Consider the following 16,360-nt stretch of genomic DNA (forward strand, 5'->3'; position numbering starts at 1 on the left):
CTATCCATCTGGGGGACAGAGAGAGAGACATAACATCTACAACATCTGTGAGGACCTTATGAGAAGCTTAGCAGTAAGGGACTACAACACCACGGCACTAGAGGAAGGCTACTGATTTCTACCTGAACAAGGGGACTCTGGACTTGCCTCCAAACCGGCCGGACTCTGCCTGCCCTGTGATCTGTTGCTCTGGACTGTGGATGCTGAAGCCTTCAGTAAAAGGTAAAGAGACTGCAACCTTGTGTCCTCGTTCTTCACTGCGCCTCTCACCATCCACCATCTATACACTGGGAAGCCCTGGGGACATACTTCACCTGTGGGAAGGTATACCATCTAGCTGCCATAACATCACCCCAGCGGACTCCTTAAAGCAGTGTCGGTCATCCTGACCAAACACCACAGGTGGCGTCACGAACATTTCCCCTTTAAAGACCTTTCCCTTTTACATGGACGCCCCAGGGCCATGGACCGCGTCAGCCACCGTGACATCCCCCTGAGAACTGAAGGACCCGGTACCGAGTACGCCACTGCCCTTGGGGGTGCTCCAGAGGCCTTTTTCCGCTTCCGGGAACCCTGAAAGCACACAAAAAGAGAGCCATCCTCCCTACTCTCCCTGGTGGATTCTCTGTAATAGATCAGGCATCTCCTAACATCCAATGTATGTAAGGACTCTTCCTCCTTGTTTTTGGGGTTAGGACAAAAGGAGGGAAGAGATATCTCTTGTGTCCTATGGAATCGGGATGCTACTTTTGGGAGATACGCTGGGTCTGTTTGGAGAACAACCCTATCATTCAGGAATTGAGTGAAAAGGGGGTTAGCAGATAGAGTCTGTATGTCACTAACTCTACGTGCAGCCACGACGTTCGTCCTCTGTAGGTAAGGACTTCTGTAGGTCTCCCATCAAGGACAGGAAACCAACTGATGCGGGAGAGAGGTACCACCTTTTTATCTGTAGGTTTCCTGTCCTTGGTGGGCGGATCCCCTCTCTCCGTGGTGCCGTCCTGGGCATCAGCGAAATAACATTTGCCACATGTCTACTTTACATCAGCACAATTTTTGAAATTTTTTTTTTGTTAGGAAGTTATAAGGGTTAAAAGTTTATCAGTGATTTCTCGAACTACAGGAACTACATTACATTTGAAGTGACTTTGAGGGGCGTATATGACAAAAAATACCCCAACGTGATACCATTCTAAAACCTGCACCCTTCTAGGTGCTCAAAACCACATTCAAGAAATGTATTAACCCTTCAGGTGCTTCACAGGAATTCATGGAATTGGAAACATTTGACTTTTTTCACAAAAATTTTCGTTTAGACCCAATTTTTCTTTACTTTCGCAAGGGTAACATGGACCAAACAATTTGACCCTCGTTCTGTAAAAAAGGAAAAATAAAAAAACAACAATATCCCATACCTTCCGTCATTCAGATCACGTCCCACGATGTAAATCCATCTGAAGGGGTTAAATCATTTTACACCCAGGAGCTCTGCTAATGCAGTGCTCGTGGTTGTAAAAAGACAGGGAATGAATGGACTGCAGGGGAATGTCCTGTAGTTACCTTGAGTCGCGGTGATGCGCCCTCTGCTGGATGAACTCATATGAACTCGAGCGTGGGAAAAATTCCCAGGCTCGAGTTCATATGAGGACATTCCCCTGCAGTCCATTCATTCCCCATCTTTTTACAACCATGAGCACAGCTGCTTAAGCAGAGCTCCTGGGTGTAAAATGCTTTAACCCCTTCAGATGGATTTACATCGTGGGACGTGACGAGAACGACGGAAGGTATGGGATATTGTTGTTTTTTTATTTTTCCTTTTTTACAGAACGAGGGTCTTCAGGTGGATTAAGAGTCTAATAAAATATTAAAACACCCTGTGTCTTTATTTCATTAAAGTACTTTGTAATAATGTGTGTGTTTTTTAACCATTTCGTACTATTGGATTAATAATGGATAGGTGTCATAATTGACGCCTCTCCATTATTAATCTGGCTTAATGTCACCTTACAATAGCAAGGTGACATTAACCCTTCATTACCCCATATCCCACGACTACACTGGAGTGGGAAGAGAGTGGCCAAGTGCCAGAATAGGCGCATCTTCCAGATGTGCCTTTTCTGGGGTGGCTGGGGGCAGATGTTTTTAGCCAGGGGGGGCCAATAACCATGGTACCTCCCTAGGCTATCAATATCTGCCCTCAGTCACTGGCTTTACCACTCTGGCGGAGAAAATTGCGGGGGAGCCCACGCCAAATTTTTCCGCGATTTAACCCTTTAATTTAATAGCTAGAGGGCCCAAATTTTGCACATACACACTACTAACATTAGTAGTGTGGAATATGCAAAAAAAAAAGGGATATGACATGGTTTACTGTATGTAAACCATGTCTCATATCATGTCGGGTTTGGGAAGGAGAGTGCAAAAGCCGGCTTTTATGATATCTAGCGCTGTCTGAAATACCGAATTACTCACCGGTAATGCTCTTTTATAGAGCCCACGACAGCACCCACTGAGAGAGGGGATCCGCCCCTAGGAACAGGAAACCTACAGAGAGATAAAAGGGGCGGCCCCCCCTCGCTCCTCAGTTGTTTTACAGAGAATAGGAGGAACCGCCGCCAGGTTTTTTAGTTTAACAGGTTTAGACATATATACATATTTACAACTTCATGTCATTATACTGTATTATATACAACTCCCTATTAAGACACCACGTGTACTACATAAAGAAAAGGGAGGGAATCGAATGGGTGCTGTCGTGGGCTCTATAAAAGAGCATTACCGGTGAGTAATTCGGTATTTTCTATTCACCACGACAGCACCCACTGAGAGATTTACAGAGATTATAGATTGGGTGGGTTAACTGAGCCGAGAACCGAAACCCCAAAGGTTAGATCAGAAGCAGCAGAAAGGTCTAACCTATAATGTTTATAGAAGGTATTAGGCGAAGACCAAGTTGCAGCCTTACATATAAGGTGTATTGGCACGTTCGCTCTCTCTGCCCAGGAGGTCGATAAGGCTCTAGTGGAGTGTGCTCCGATATGCAGAGGAGGATCTCTTCCTTTAGATCTGTACGCCAAGACTATAGCATCCCGGATCCAGCGCGACAGTGTGTTCTTTGTGACTCTGGATCCCTTGTTTTTCCCCTGGAAAGACACAAAGAGAGCCCTACTCTCCCTCCAGTCCCTAGTTCTATCTATATAAGTTAGAACAGCTCTTTTAACATCTAGGGTGTGAAGCCTAGCTTCTTCTGGAGTTGAGTGGCTCTCATAAAAGGTAGGTAACAAGATTTCCTGAGACCTATGAAAATTAGTGGCCACCTTAGGGAGATAACATGGATCTGTCTTTAACACTATTCTATCAGAAGTCACTGATAGGAATGGAGGATCTACAGATAAGGCATGGAGATCACTCACCCTTCTGGCAGATACTAATGCCACTAACAATATCGTCTTTAATGAGATATGCTTTAATGAGGCTGTCTGAAGAGGCTCAAAAGGACTTTGTGTCAATGCGTCCAGGACTAACGTCAGATCCCACTGAGGAATCTGCGGTATTTTAATAGGTTTTGATCTTTCGCATGCAGAAATAAACCTAGATACCCATCTATTGCCCGCAATGTCAGAATTAAAGAGAGCTCCTAGAGCCGAAATTTGGACTTTTAACGTGCTAACCGAGAGCCCCAAGTCCAGACCCCTCTGTAAAAATTCCAGTATTGGAATTATAGGAATCTCCGAAGAGATTTGTGCGGTATGAAATTCAAGAAACTTCTTCCAAACTCTAACATAGATTTTGGTGGTGGAAGGCTTTCTGCTTTTCATTAGGGTATTTATTAGTCCTCTAGAAAAACCTCTAAGCTCTAGTAACTGCCTCTCAAATTCCAGGCAGTCAAGTTCATTCCTTTTACTTGAGGGTGTAGGAACGGCCCCTGAGATAGAAGGTCCTTGGACTGAGGCAGAATCCAGGGGTCTGAAACTGACATCGCTCTGAGCCATGAAAACCATGGCCTCTTGGGCCAGAATGGGGCTATCAGCAGAACTCTTGCCCCTTCTTCCCTTATTTTTCTTATTACCACCGGCAGTAGATTCCATGGGGGAAACGCATAGGCTAGATCGAATGCCCACGTTATATGGAGGGCATCGAATATGTCCGGATGGTCCTCTCTGCATAGAGAGGCGAACGTCTTGACCTGACGATTTGCTCGTGTGGAGAACAAGTCTATCAGGGGTACACCCCATTTGGCTGTTATTAATTTGAAAACTTCCCTGTTGAGCATCCATTCCCCCTGGTGCAGAGTGTGGCGGCTGAGGAAGTCTGCACGAAAGTTGTCTATGCCTCTGATATGAACTGCCGACAAGGATAGTAGGTGACCTTTGGCTAGCTCCATGATGTCTGAAGCAATCCCCATAAGATTTTCCGACCGTGTACCTCCTTGATGGTTGAGATAAGCCACTGCGGTAGTGTTGTCGGAGAAGACCCTTGCGTGAGAGCCTTTCAGCTGAGGGAGAAAGTGGAGCAGGGAATAAAATACAGCTTTCAACTCTTTTACGTTAGAGGAATTCTCAAGCTCAGCACCAGACCAGAGACCCTGGACTACCTGATCCTGAAAATGTGCCCCCCAGCCATCAGGACTAGCATCCGTGGTAATATTAGTGCATGAAGTGATTACCCACAAAACTCCCCTAGACAGATTGCTCCAATCTAACCACCATGCAAGGGAGTGTAACACCTCTGGCGTTAAAACAACTGTTTTATCCAGGTCTCCTTCCCTTTGCAATATAAATTTCTGAAGCTGTCTAGTGTGGTATTGCGCCCATTGGACCGCAGGAATACAAGAGGTTAGGGAACCTAATAAAGACATGGCATTTCTCAATGACATACTGCGCTTACTAATGGCTGAACTCACTTTATTAATTATAGTGGTCTTCTTCTCATCAGGAAGCCTACATATCTGGTCAACTGAGTCCAATAGGAGCCCCAGAAATTTCTGACATGTCACTGGCTGGAGTTTGGATTTTTCCCAGTTTATAATCCAGCCCAGTTTTTGCAAAGAAAATAATACTTCCTCTAACCTTTCCTCACACTGTAGAGAATTTTTACCTACAATCAACAGGTCATCTAAATACGGGATTACCAGTGTGTCCCTTACTCGTAGGAAAGACATTACCTCTGACAATAATTTGGTAAAAACCCTCGGAGCCATGGATAAACCAAATGGCATTGCCCGGTACTGTAGATGACAGACCTCCCCATCTACAACCACTGCTACCCGAAGAAATTGCTGGTGTAATTGGTGTATGGGGAGATGGTAATAAGCATCTTTGAGATCCAATACTACCATGTAACAATTTGGAAATAGATTTTTAATAGCTGAACGAATAGATTCCATCTTAAATGACCTGTGTTTTATAAAGGAATTCAGCTTTCTCAAATTGATTATGGTTCTGAAAGAGCCGTCGGGCTTAGTAATCAGAAACAGGGGGGAGTAGAAGCCCTTTCCTATCTGGGATGATGGAACCTTTATTAATACTCGTTTGGATATTAATGTTTTAATTTCTGTTTCAAGGGCCTCCTGCTGAGGTCTAGATTTTAATGATGTGAGAAGGAAGGAATCTGGAGGTGTTTGAATGAGGTCTAACACAAGGCCTGAAGACACTAAATTGATGGCCCATGGATTGACCGTTATTTCCTTCCATTGTTTCACAAAGTGTAGAAGTCTAGCTCCCACTGGCAAAACGGGGTCAATGGAATTTATCTGCTGGCTTAAAGGGGCGTTTATTGAACAAGTTCCCTTTTTGTTTAAATTCTTTATTAGTGTTCCATCGATCTTTAAAGCCTCCCTTCTTCCCGAATGGTGGCTTCCTGAACGCCCTTCTGTAAGAAGGAATAAAGGGATTAGGGAACCCCTTTTTCCTCTCACCCGCCTTCTTGAGTATCTCATCTAATACGGTTCCAAAGAGGTACTCACCCTGACAGGGTATGGCACACAACTTGGACCTGGACTGGGCATCTCCTTTCCAGTTCTTTAACCATAAGGCCCGACGAGCCGTATTGGTGAGACTAGCTGTTCTGGCCGCCAGACGGAGCGAGTCTATAGAGGCATCGGATATAAATGCAGCCGCCCCTTTAATTAAAGGAATAGCGGCGCGCAGTTTTTCCCTGGATACCCCCGCCTTGATGTTCTGGTCTAGCTGGTCTAACCACACCAGCATAGACCTGCTAGTGGATGTGGCTGCAATTGCAGGTTTAAAGGCAGTAGCACAGGCCTCCCATGATTTTTTAAGGAGCGTGTCAGATTTTCTGTCCATAGGATCCGATAAGGAACCCGCATCTTCCACTGGTAGGGAGGAACGGCGGGAGGTGGATGCCACCGCTGCATCCACTTTAGGAACTTTAGACCAAGTGGTCAAGTCCTCATCGTCAAAGGGATACCGTCTTTTACATGAGACAGGTACAAACCCTTTTTGTCCTTTACTCCATTCCCGTTTAACAAGGTCCTTGATGGCCTGATTTACCGGAAATACTTGGCCCTTTCTTTGTGAAAGACCAGCGAACATAATGTCCTGAGGGGTTTGAGGTTCCTTAGACTCTGACACCCCCATAGTACCTCTCACTGATTTAATCAGATTATTTACATTGTCCGTAGGGAAACAGACAAAGTCCTCATCATCCGAGGAACCTGATCTCTGAGAAATGTCTGAATTAACTTCCCCACTTTCAGCTGATGTTTCCACTGCAGGTGAAGGTGTTCTCCTGGTTTTTTTCTCCATACTCCTAGCTGGACTACCTCCCAAAGATTGAAGTTCTTCTCTTATAATGAGACGAATTTCGTTCATCCTAACCGAACTCTCCTGCTGCAAGGTATAATCTATGCAGCTTTGACATAATCTTTTAATGTATGAGTCTGGCAAGGGCTCTTTACACATCGCACACTGCTTGTGTCTAGTTTTCTCCGTCCGCTTACCCTATAAAACAGAAGCGGGAGAAACTACTATTAGCCATCATAAACCCACTTAATCCTTCACCCAGGAATAAGGTTTAAATACCGTCTGCCGGGTACGATTTGCTTTTGGCGAAGAGCGGCCAGATTTTTTCACAGATTTCTCAGTGGAGTCACTCATTTTCGAGTGTCCACTGCTTTTCTTTTTCGCATCACCACTAGGCAGGATTAAATCCTCCAGTGGGCGCTCGATATCCTCCTGGGACGACATGTTGCGCAACTTGTAGTGCCTTAAAACTGCCTTATATAGCCCTGCTTGTGCCTCATGCTGAGAAAAAACACACCTCTTTTTTTTTTTTTTTTTTTGTAACTGACCGTTTAGGGAGTTCAGCGATTAGCCCTGGTGTGCGGCCCGCAGTCTCCTCCTCCAGCCACAGATGCTGTCGCACCTCAATCACTGGTAACCATACTGGTACCTACAGCCGAACCCAGGCTGACCTTGCGTCCCCGGAAGTCCTACAATCCACTTCCGGGACGCTACCAGACTGCGCATGCGCACACTCCCTCTTATCCATGCGGCTGAAGCCGCCGCTTACCGAGGCTGCCGCTGCCGCACTGCACACCGCCACATCCCACCGCATCATCGAGGGGTAAGCAAAGAAAACGAAACCTCTTACCAGGCATAGCTGAAGGGTTCGTACACGCGGTGGAGCGATATAACAGTTTCCCATCAGGGAGACTGTTATTAACTCGGTATCCATGCTGATGTTATCAGGATAGGGGGAAGCCAACAGGACATCCCCCTTCTCTGAGACTTACTCTGGAGCCCCTGCCGCTCAACAGAGACGAACAGGCGGCAGTCCAGGCAAGCTTTTCCTCTTCCTTAAGTCCGCAGAGTTTCTCTCTGAGGTGTTCCACCCGGGAACAGGAAACCAACTGAGGAGCGAGGGGGGCCGCCCCTTTTATCTCTCTGTAGGTTTCCTGTTCCTAGGGGCGGATCCCCTCTCTCAGTGGGTGCTGTCGTGGTGAATAGAAAATATAAATATATATATACTGTATATATATATATATATATATATATATATATGTGTCTCAATGATTATATATATATATATACACACTGTATATATGTTTTAACGAACATTTGAGCACATTTCTGCGTATTACGGCTGTAAAAAACGGATCGTATTTTCATACGCTGAGTGTGACGCCGGCCTAAGTCTGTGCACATTGCGGCACCACACATATATTTCTCTTCGCATCAATGCAGCTTCTGCAGAGCAGTATATACACGGCGCATTTCGGGAAGGGGTTAACCAGTATCCGACATTGGGCGCAATAGTACGCCCATGTTGTACTCTCCCTGTTTTCGGGCGCATGACAGCTCATCTTTATAACTGACATATGCCTGCAACAGCTGCAGGTTGAATCGCGATCCACCTGCGGCTGTTAACCAGTTAAATGCCGCCATCAATCTGTGACAGCAGCATTTAATTCACGCTTACCGTAAGCGTGTTACTAATTCCGCCCATCGATGACCCCATCACATGATCACGGGTCACTGATGAGTCAGCATGATAACCAGAGGTCTGCAGCAGACATCTGTGGTTGTCATTGCCAGATTGCTATGCGCTGACCAAGTGAGCATTTCTGCTACACACAGTTGATCTGATCATCGCCTGTGTGTAGCAGAGGCGATCAGTGTACTCCAGCTTCTAGTCTCCCATGAAGACTATTGAAGCATGCAAAAAGTGGGTTGTCATTAATTTAAAAAGAGAAAACACAGTAGTTTGACAATAAATGGCTTCACTCAACCACTAACCATGAGTGGAGAAAAAGTTTTGGTGCTATCATTCATATTCTCTGAAAAAAGGCCAAGAAAGCAAAAATTCTGCCGCGGTATGTAAACTTTTGAGCACAACTGTATTTGGTATCAGAATCACTTGATCTATCAAGATAAACAAAAAAAGAATTAACCCGATCGCTAAACGGTGTAATGAAAAAAAATTAAAATGCCAGAATTACGTTTTTTTGGTCGCCACTACATTGCAATAAAATGCAAAAACGGGAAATCAAAAGATTGTATCTACACCAAAATTGAATCAATAAAAACATCAGATCGGCTCACAAAAAATGATCCCTCACCCAGCCCCAGATCACGAAAAATGGAGACGCTACAGGTCTCGGAAAATGGTGCTTTTTTAGTTTTTTTGTTTTTTTAACAAATTCTGGATTTTTTTTTTCACCACTTAAATAAATAAGAAGCTAGACATATTTGGTGTCTGTGAACTCGTAATATATATAAACGACTAGCATACTCCAGAGATGTGATGCAAAAAACAGGGGGGGTTTGTTTAATATACATACAGTAGTCACAACAAACGTTTCGGTCTGCACTGGACCTTCATCAGTGTGCTAAAGACAAAATAGTACAAATGTGTATACATAAATAAATAAAAAGTAAAAAATTAAATAAATAACGAAAGTATATACATCACAGAAAAACATAGTCATGAAAAATGTTCATAAAACAACTGTGGGGTACTTCCAACAATGCATATCTACTCAAAAGAAATTTCACAGGATATATATATATATATATATATATATATATATACACACATAGAGGGACCTGTAGCGCTAGTTACATTTAGAGGGGTCAGGAGGACCACGACAAATTGTAAGGAACTGGTTGTAAAGGCAAGTCTAGATAGGAGAGGTATAAGGATAGGAGGATAACATACCTAAATATAGTGAAATACTTGGTAGAACCCCGGTAGTAAATTACTTAGTTTGCATCTGAAGTGAGAGAAGTAGGTATATTGTGTAAAAAAAATGGTGATGTCGATATGTCACACATGTGAGCTAAATAGGGCTGTACATACCCACATAGAACGAGCTTAAGTGGGAATTATATGCCCGTGTTGGGCAGCGGGTCAGTCTGTGGAGGGAAATATAAGTAGTTATAAATACGTGAAACTAGGCTGGGAATTGATGGTGCTGGCCGCCAGAGTGCAGGAGATGCCGCATGGTAAACTTACCCGACTTGCGGGAGAAAAGAAGCCTGGACATTACGCGGTATCCACCGCAAGTAAAGTGAGGAGCTAGTGTGCCCGTGTTCTATATATAGGAGGACGGGGCATAGTGTTAAATAAATAGCACAGATAACAAGACAAACATTTAAGCAACACATAAATATATATATATACATAGATTCAGTTAAAGTGGGTAGTACAGACCAAAAGGCCGGTGCTGTCCATTACCAACGCCGTATAAATATAACAAGTAATGTGCATAATGCAAAGTTTTGTACCAAGACACAGGGGACATATGTTGGGTCGTATATAAAAACACCCGTGCAGCCCTGTACACAGGCTAGCACTCAGGTAGCCAATAGTCAAAAACCTGACCTCCTGCACTTACCACAAAGATGGCGTCAGACCTGGACAGCACCGTTGCCCCAATGGACTCGAGCCTGGGAAAATATTCTGAAAAGTTCCTACGCTCGAGTTCATATGAGTTTATCCAGCAGAGGGCGCATCACTGCGACTCGAGGTAACTACAGTACATTCCCCTGCATTCCATTAATTCACCAAGTTTTACAGTCAGGAGCACAGCTGCATTAGCAGAGCTCCTGGGTGTAAAATGATTTAACCCCTTCAGATGGATTTACAGCGTGGGACAAGACTGATCGACGGAAGGTATGGAATATTGTTGTTTGTTTTTTTTTACTTTATTTCAGGTGACAAGGGTCTTCAGGTGGATTGAGAGTATAATAAAATATTAAAACACCCTGTGTCTTTATTTCATTAAAGTACTTTTTAATAATGTGTGTGTGTTTTATTAACCATTTCATACTATTGGATTAATAATGGATAGGTGTCATAATTGACGCCTCTCCATTATTAATCTGGCTTAATGTCACCTTACAATAGCAAGGTGACATTAACCCTTCATTACCCCATATCCCACCGCTACACGGGAGTGGGAAGAGAGTGGCTAAGTGCCAGAATAGGCACATCTTCCAGATGTGCCTTTTCTGGGGTGGCTGGGAGCAGATGTTTTTAGCCAGGGGGGTCCTATAACCATGGTCCCTCTCTAGGCTATTAATATCTGCCCTCAGTCACTGGCTTTCCCACTCTGGCAGAGAAAATTGTGTGGGAGCCCACGCCAATTTTTTCCATGATTTAACCCTTTATTTAAACAGCTAGAGCCCCAAAATTTTGCACACAGACACTTGGAACATTACTAATGAGGAATATGTAAAAAAATAAGGGATATGAAATGGTTTACTGTATGTAAACCATGTCTCATATCCTGTCAGGTTTGGGAAGGAGATAGCAAAAGCCGGCAATTGAATTACCGGCTTTTAAGCTATCTAGCGCTGAATTAAATATAAATATTATGTGTGTATATATATATATATATATATATATATATATATATATATATATATATATATATATATATATATACATACACCTATACTATGTGTAGACATTTATTCTATTCTATTCTAACATGTCAGTGTGATTTTACTGTACACTGCACTGAATTACTGGCTTTTCTATAGAATACCGGTTTCTCGCATGTCACATGCATGGTCCGTGTGTAATCCGTATTTTTCTCATCCCCATAGACTTTCATTGGCGTAGTTTTTGCGCAATACGCTGACATGCTGCGATTTTCTACGGCCGTACAAGACCGTATAATACAGATACGTAAAATACGGCAGATAGGAGCTGCCCCATAGAGAATCATTGGGCCGTGTGCAATCTGTATTTTCTGCGCCTCGCATACGTCCGTAAAACTCGCTAGTGTGACGCCGGCCTAAGTGTTACTATAATGCTAACATCAGAAAAAAATTCACAGATCAGCATGTAGCAGCAACGTGTTTTTTGTGGTATACAAGTCACAAACTGCAGTAACCGTCGTTTCACCCTACCACTGCACAACCAGCTCTATCGTCACCCATCCCTTGTAGACTGTGAGCTCTTGCAGGCAGGGTCCTCTCTCCTCCTGTACCAGTCGGTGACTTATTTTGTTCAAGATTATTGTACTTGTTTTTATTATGTACACATCATTTCACATGTAAAGCGCTATGGAACAGATGGCGCTATAATAAGTAATAATAATACACATCATTATTTTAATTCACTTAGATAAAACCTGGAATGTTTTTACTCCGTCTTGTGCTGGACCTCCTTTATATCCTTATCAATTTGATGTCCTTGGCAGTGGCTATGTTCAGGGCTGGGGAAGACAGCTTTCTGCATTGGTGAGCTGGGTTTTTCCCTAATTTTGTTACTACTATCAAATAGGCCGAGATGTGTCGCTATGCCACCCTGAAGGAAAGTTGGGTTTGAACTTCCGGGTTGTGAAATCCTAGCATGCAGGTTATACCGGAATCCCACGTCCCTCCACGGACCCCCCTATGAATGAAACTAGCACTGTTGCACTCTATACTAAGCAGTTACCAAACGATAAATGTGCTAATGATGATTGGTGACAGCTTTGTAAAAGGACGCTACAGCAGTGCTTTAGGTGAAAAAAACGAAATCATGTGATAACCCACAAGATTTTGCATTTTCACTGTGTGGTAGAGCCATGGAGGTACTGACCCAACGTTTGCTACAAAGTCTGGTCATTTAGGGTTGGCATTAGGGACACGTATAAGAAAATTTGTTAACAGTTATTTAGAAAAATCATCAATCTGTGGCTGCAATTGCAAGCTGTACTCTTAAATGAATAGGGCAACCACAGATGGATGATACAAACTTTAATTTTCCAGTGAAACACCTATGACATGTTAGGCTACTTTCACGCTAGCGTCGGCACGGGGCCGTCGCTATTTGTCGGCCCGACGTGCCTACGCCAGTTGTGAAAGTAATGCCCGACGTGGGCAGCGGAAGCAGTTTTACAACGCTTCCACTGCCCATTGTGAAGTCCGGGGAGGAAGGGGCGGAGTTCCGGCCGCACATGCGCGGTCGGAAATGGTGGACACGACGCACAAAAAAACGTTACATGTAACTTTTTTTGGGTCGACGCTTCCAGTGTGTGAAGCTTGCGACGTATGGACATACGTCGCAATGCACCACTAATGTAAGTATATGGACAAAAAAACGCATCCTGCGGGCACGTTTGCAGGATGCTTTTTTTGCCATAGCGGCGCATTGCGACATATTCCAAACGACGCTAGTGTGAAAGTAGCCTTAAACGTGTCTTACAGTCAAAAGCAGACTCAAAGTTCTGAAAGTACATGCAAATCAGCTCATGCCATCTACAGCAGTATCAGGTCTAAGCCCAGTGACAGGCTGCAGCAGTGATTTGCATGGCAGAACTGAAGTCAATGCTGCAGCATGTAAAAAAAGACAGAGGCAGTGCTGGACCCAAGGAGGGCAAGTACCTGGTGTGATTGTTATTTTATAGGACTGCAACTCTATGGCTATATATACATTTAAACCAGACAACCCCTTTAATGATGCTTCTAAAAGAGATAAATAACTAAAGAATGTACCTTTAAAAAGGACCTTTCACCAACTTTTCATATTGAACTGAACATATGATGTAATAGGCACTGCGGAGCAGAATAAAACTTTTTTTCTTCATGATTTCACTTCTCCATTGTTGAGATATTAGCAATAAAAGCGTTTATTTTTTCTTAAGTTCAAGTGGGCATTACCAGAGAGATTTCACTGTGGGCGTGTACTTCTTCCTCTCTCTGATGCAGACCAATCATGAGCAGACAGCAGCACACTGAGGAAAGAATAGCACACCCCCACAATAGCATTGGGAAACAGTCCGCTCTCCTCACTGCAGTGTGATGACATGTGCTGGAGCACAGCTGAACAGAATGTGATTGGCTAACAGCTTTTTGCACTCATCTTCTGCAGTATCATTACAAACACTTCTAGTCGCTGTCCTCTCCCAGTGCTGCCAAGTTTGCCTATCACAAACAACCATCCACAACAATGGGAAAAAGAACATGGCCCCACAATTGCTTAGGATAGGCTCTGTGTGAGATATAATAACACAGTCTGTGCTCCCCTGCTGAGTGATTACACGTGCCAGAGCACAGCAGATCTGAGTGGGATTATCATCTTTCATCCCCAGGAGTCAGTGTGGGGGAGAGGCAGTACAGCAGAGATGGCAGTGGAACGCCCGCCAGGGCAATGGGGATACTTGGTACCGGGTCCGGTTGCCCTTAAAGGGGATGTCACGGTGGCTGCGACCCGTTCCATGGCCCTGAGCGCCCAACATAAGGGGAATGTCTTTTAGGGGTTTTATGAATAAAGTTTATTGTTCGTGACACCACCTGTGGTGTTCGGTCAGTGGGGACCGACGCTGCTTAAAGGGGTCCTCTGGGGTGATGGTATGCAGCAAGATGGTGAGGCTTCCCACAGCGGGGTCCCCAGGGTTTCCCAGGTGTAAGGCACCGATGGTGTGGTAGATGGTATGGCAAAGAGCGAGGACACAGGTTTGCAGTCTTTACCTGGTTTACTGTTGATAGCAGTCCTCAGTCCTGGGTACCAAGTGCAGGGTAGCTGTGGTTCGGACGGCTTGGAGGCAATAGGGGATCCCTCTCCCAGGTGAGGTCCGTAAGCCTTTCCTACTTACGCTACTTTAGTTGGTGAGGTCCCTGCCCTTTGAAGCTTGGTTGCAAAGTCCCCTCTCTCCTGTCCTAAGACAGGTGTCTGTACGAGCCGGATTATAGGGTCTCTATCACGACCCTTGCTCTCAGGTTACTGCTTCACCTCAGATTTGATGCAGGCAATTGACATACAGTCCTATGCCCTCCGGTTCTGTCGCACATCCTGGAGAACAACACGACCTTGGGCTCCCGGTACCCGGTTTCTGCGCTCTGGCTCCGAGGTTTTCCTTCCGCTGTTCTCCTGCTGAGCCTCTTCCTCCTCTGTGCTCCTTTCCTCTAAGCTCCTCCACTATTCAACTCCTTCAAATTCTCACTCTTTCCAGGGGTCGCAGCTTCCACGTGGCTGCTCGGCCCCTCTGTCTGTTCCAGACGTCCTTCTCCTCTCACTCTCTCCCTAGACTGCCCAACTCTTCCTCTAGACCAGGAAGCCTATAGCTAAGGGAAGCTCCCCTGAATCCGGGTCCTGAGCTCCATCTTCTGGCCTGGGTTCAGATTGTGTTGAATGTGAGTGCCTTACCTGGTAAAGAGAATCCTCCTTGCCTCTAAGCGTGATATCACCCTCCCCGAAAGGAAGGCAACATCACTGTAACAACCGGTCCCCTGGGGTGTTACAGCAGTACTATACTTGCTTTGGCAATGTTAATGTGTATTTTGTTCTGCCATTAAAGCTTCTTTGAATTTAACAGATGAGCTACTAGAAGTGTTTGTAATGAGACTCAACTTCTGCAGCCGCTCCCCCCACACTAACTGCCAGAGATGAGAGCTGAAAGCTGTTAATTATTCATCCGTAGCTCTGCGGTACTGCAGCACGTCATCACTCTACAGGGAGGAGATCAGACCATCAATTTTATTGTAGGGCGGGCTCTTCTTTCCCCAGTGTGTTGCTGCCTGCTTATGACTTGACCGCATTTGAAAGATTAAGAAGTACACACCTCCAGTGAAATCATTCTGGTAATGCCCACTTGGACTTAAAAAAAAAAAAAAATAACAGTTGATTTATAATATCTTCACAATAGAGAGGTGAAATAAAAAAATAATAAAAAAAGTACTCTGTTCCGCAGCACCTATTACATTGTGTGTCCAGTATAACGTATTGGTCCTCTTTAGTAAGAAAATCATTTTTTCCATGTCTAAAAAAAAATTGACTTGCAACTATCTGAATGTTTTGTTTTATGCATGTATGATTCATAGCGATGCTAAATGGGAGGGTGATATTGTATCTTTTGTGCATTCACATTGGGCAATTATAATATTCATAGTATATAGACAAATCTAGTTAGCAATAATTATATAATGTCAATTATATAAAGGGGCAATAGGACAAACTATGTAATATGAGGAACACTTGTTATTGGTTAGTATTGGTAAAGCCACTAATATTGGCATCTGCAATGTAATACTACATCACAAATATATGGCTGGCTGCGAACTTACCCAACAACAGCAGCTAATCACTAGCCTTCTGAGAAGATTAAGCTTCCCCCCATAGCTATCCCAGGAATGGGGATCGGGATAGTCAATCACTGCTGTTTAATCATTCTGTTCCTGCTCCAGTGAGAGCAGCCATTTATAATAGCTGAATGAAGCCTCCCCTACTCCCTCCGTGCGAGAATCCATTCCTACCACCTCACAACCAGATGTCCCTGGCAACGCAGTGCCACACTATTCTCTCACCGCTGGGACCTTACACTTGATTATAACCCATTTCATTACCAGCTCCCTGTAGCTCTCCAATTAAGTACAGTACATAAGGAATTAATCTGGTCCTACAT

General features: G+C 44.3%; 1 protein-coding gene across 4 annotated transcripts in view; it reads right to left on the reverse strand.

Moving 5' to 3' along the window:
- SLC39A5 (solute carrier family 39 member 5) overlaps positions 1-16,360 on the reverse strand; it is a 93,462-nt gene that overhangs the window by 62,214 nt on the left and 14,888 nt on the right. Inside the window, exon 1 of one of the 4 annotated variants that reach the window (XM_077297534.1) lies at positions 16,023-16,151. The exons of 1 other annotated variant lie outside the window; for it this stretch is intronic. The gene's annotated coding sequence lies outside the window, so the exon portion shown is untranslated. 2 more of the 4 variants (XM_077297536.1, XM_077297535.1) reach the window with 2 other exon arrangements.

The sequence above is a fragment of the Ranitomeya variabilis genome, chromosome 3 (genome assembly GCF_051348905.1).
Source record: "Ranitomeya variabilis isolate aRanVar5 chromosome 3, aRanVar5.hap1, whole genome shotgun sequence".
In the NCBI taxonomy this organism is placed as follows: domain Eukaryota; kingdom Metazoa; phylum Chordata; class Amphibia; order Anura; family Dendrobatidae; genus Ranitomeya; species Ranitomeya variabilis.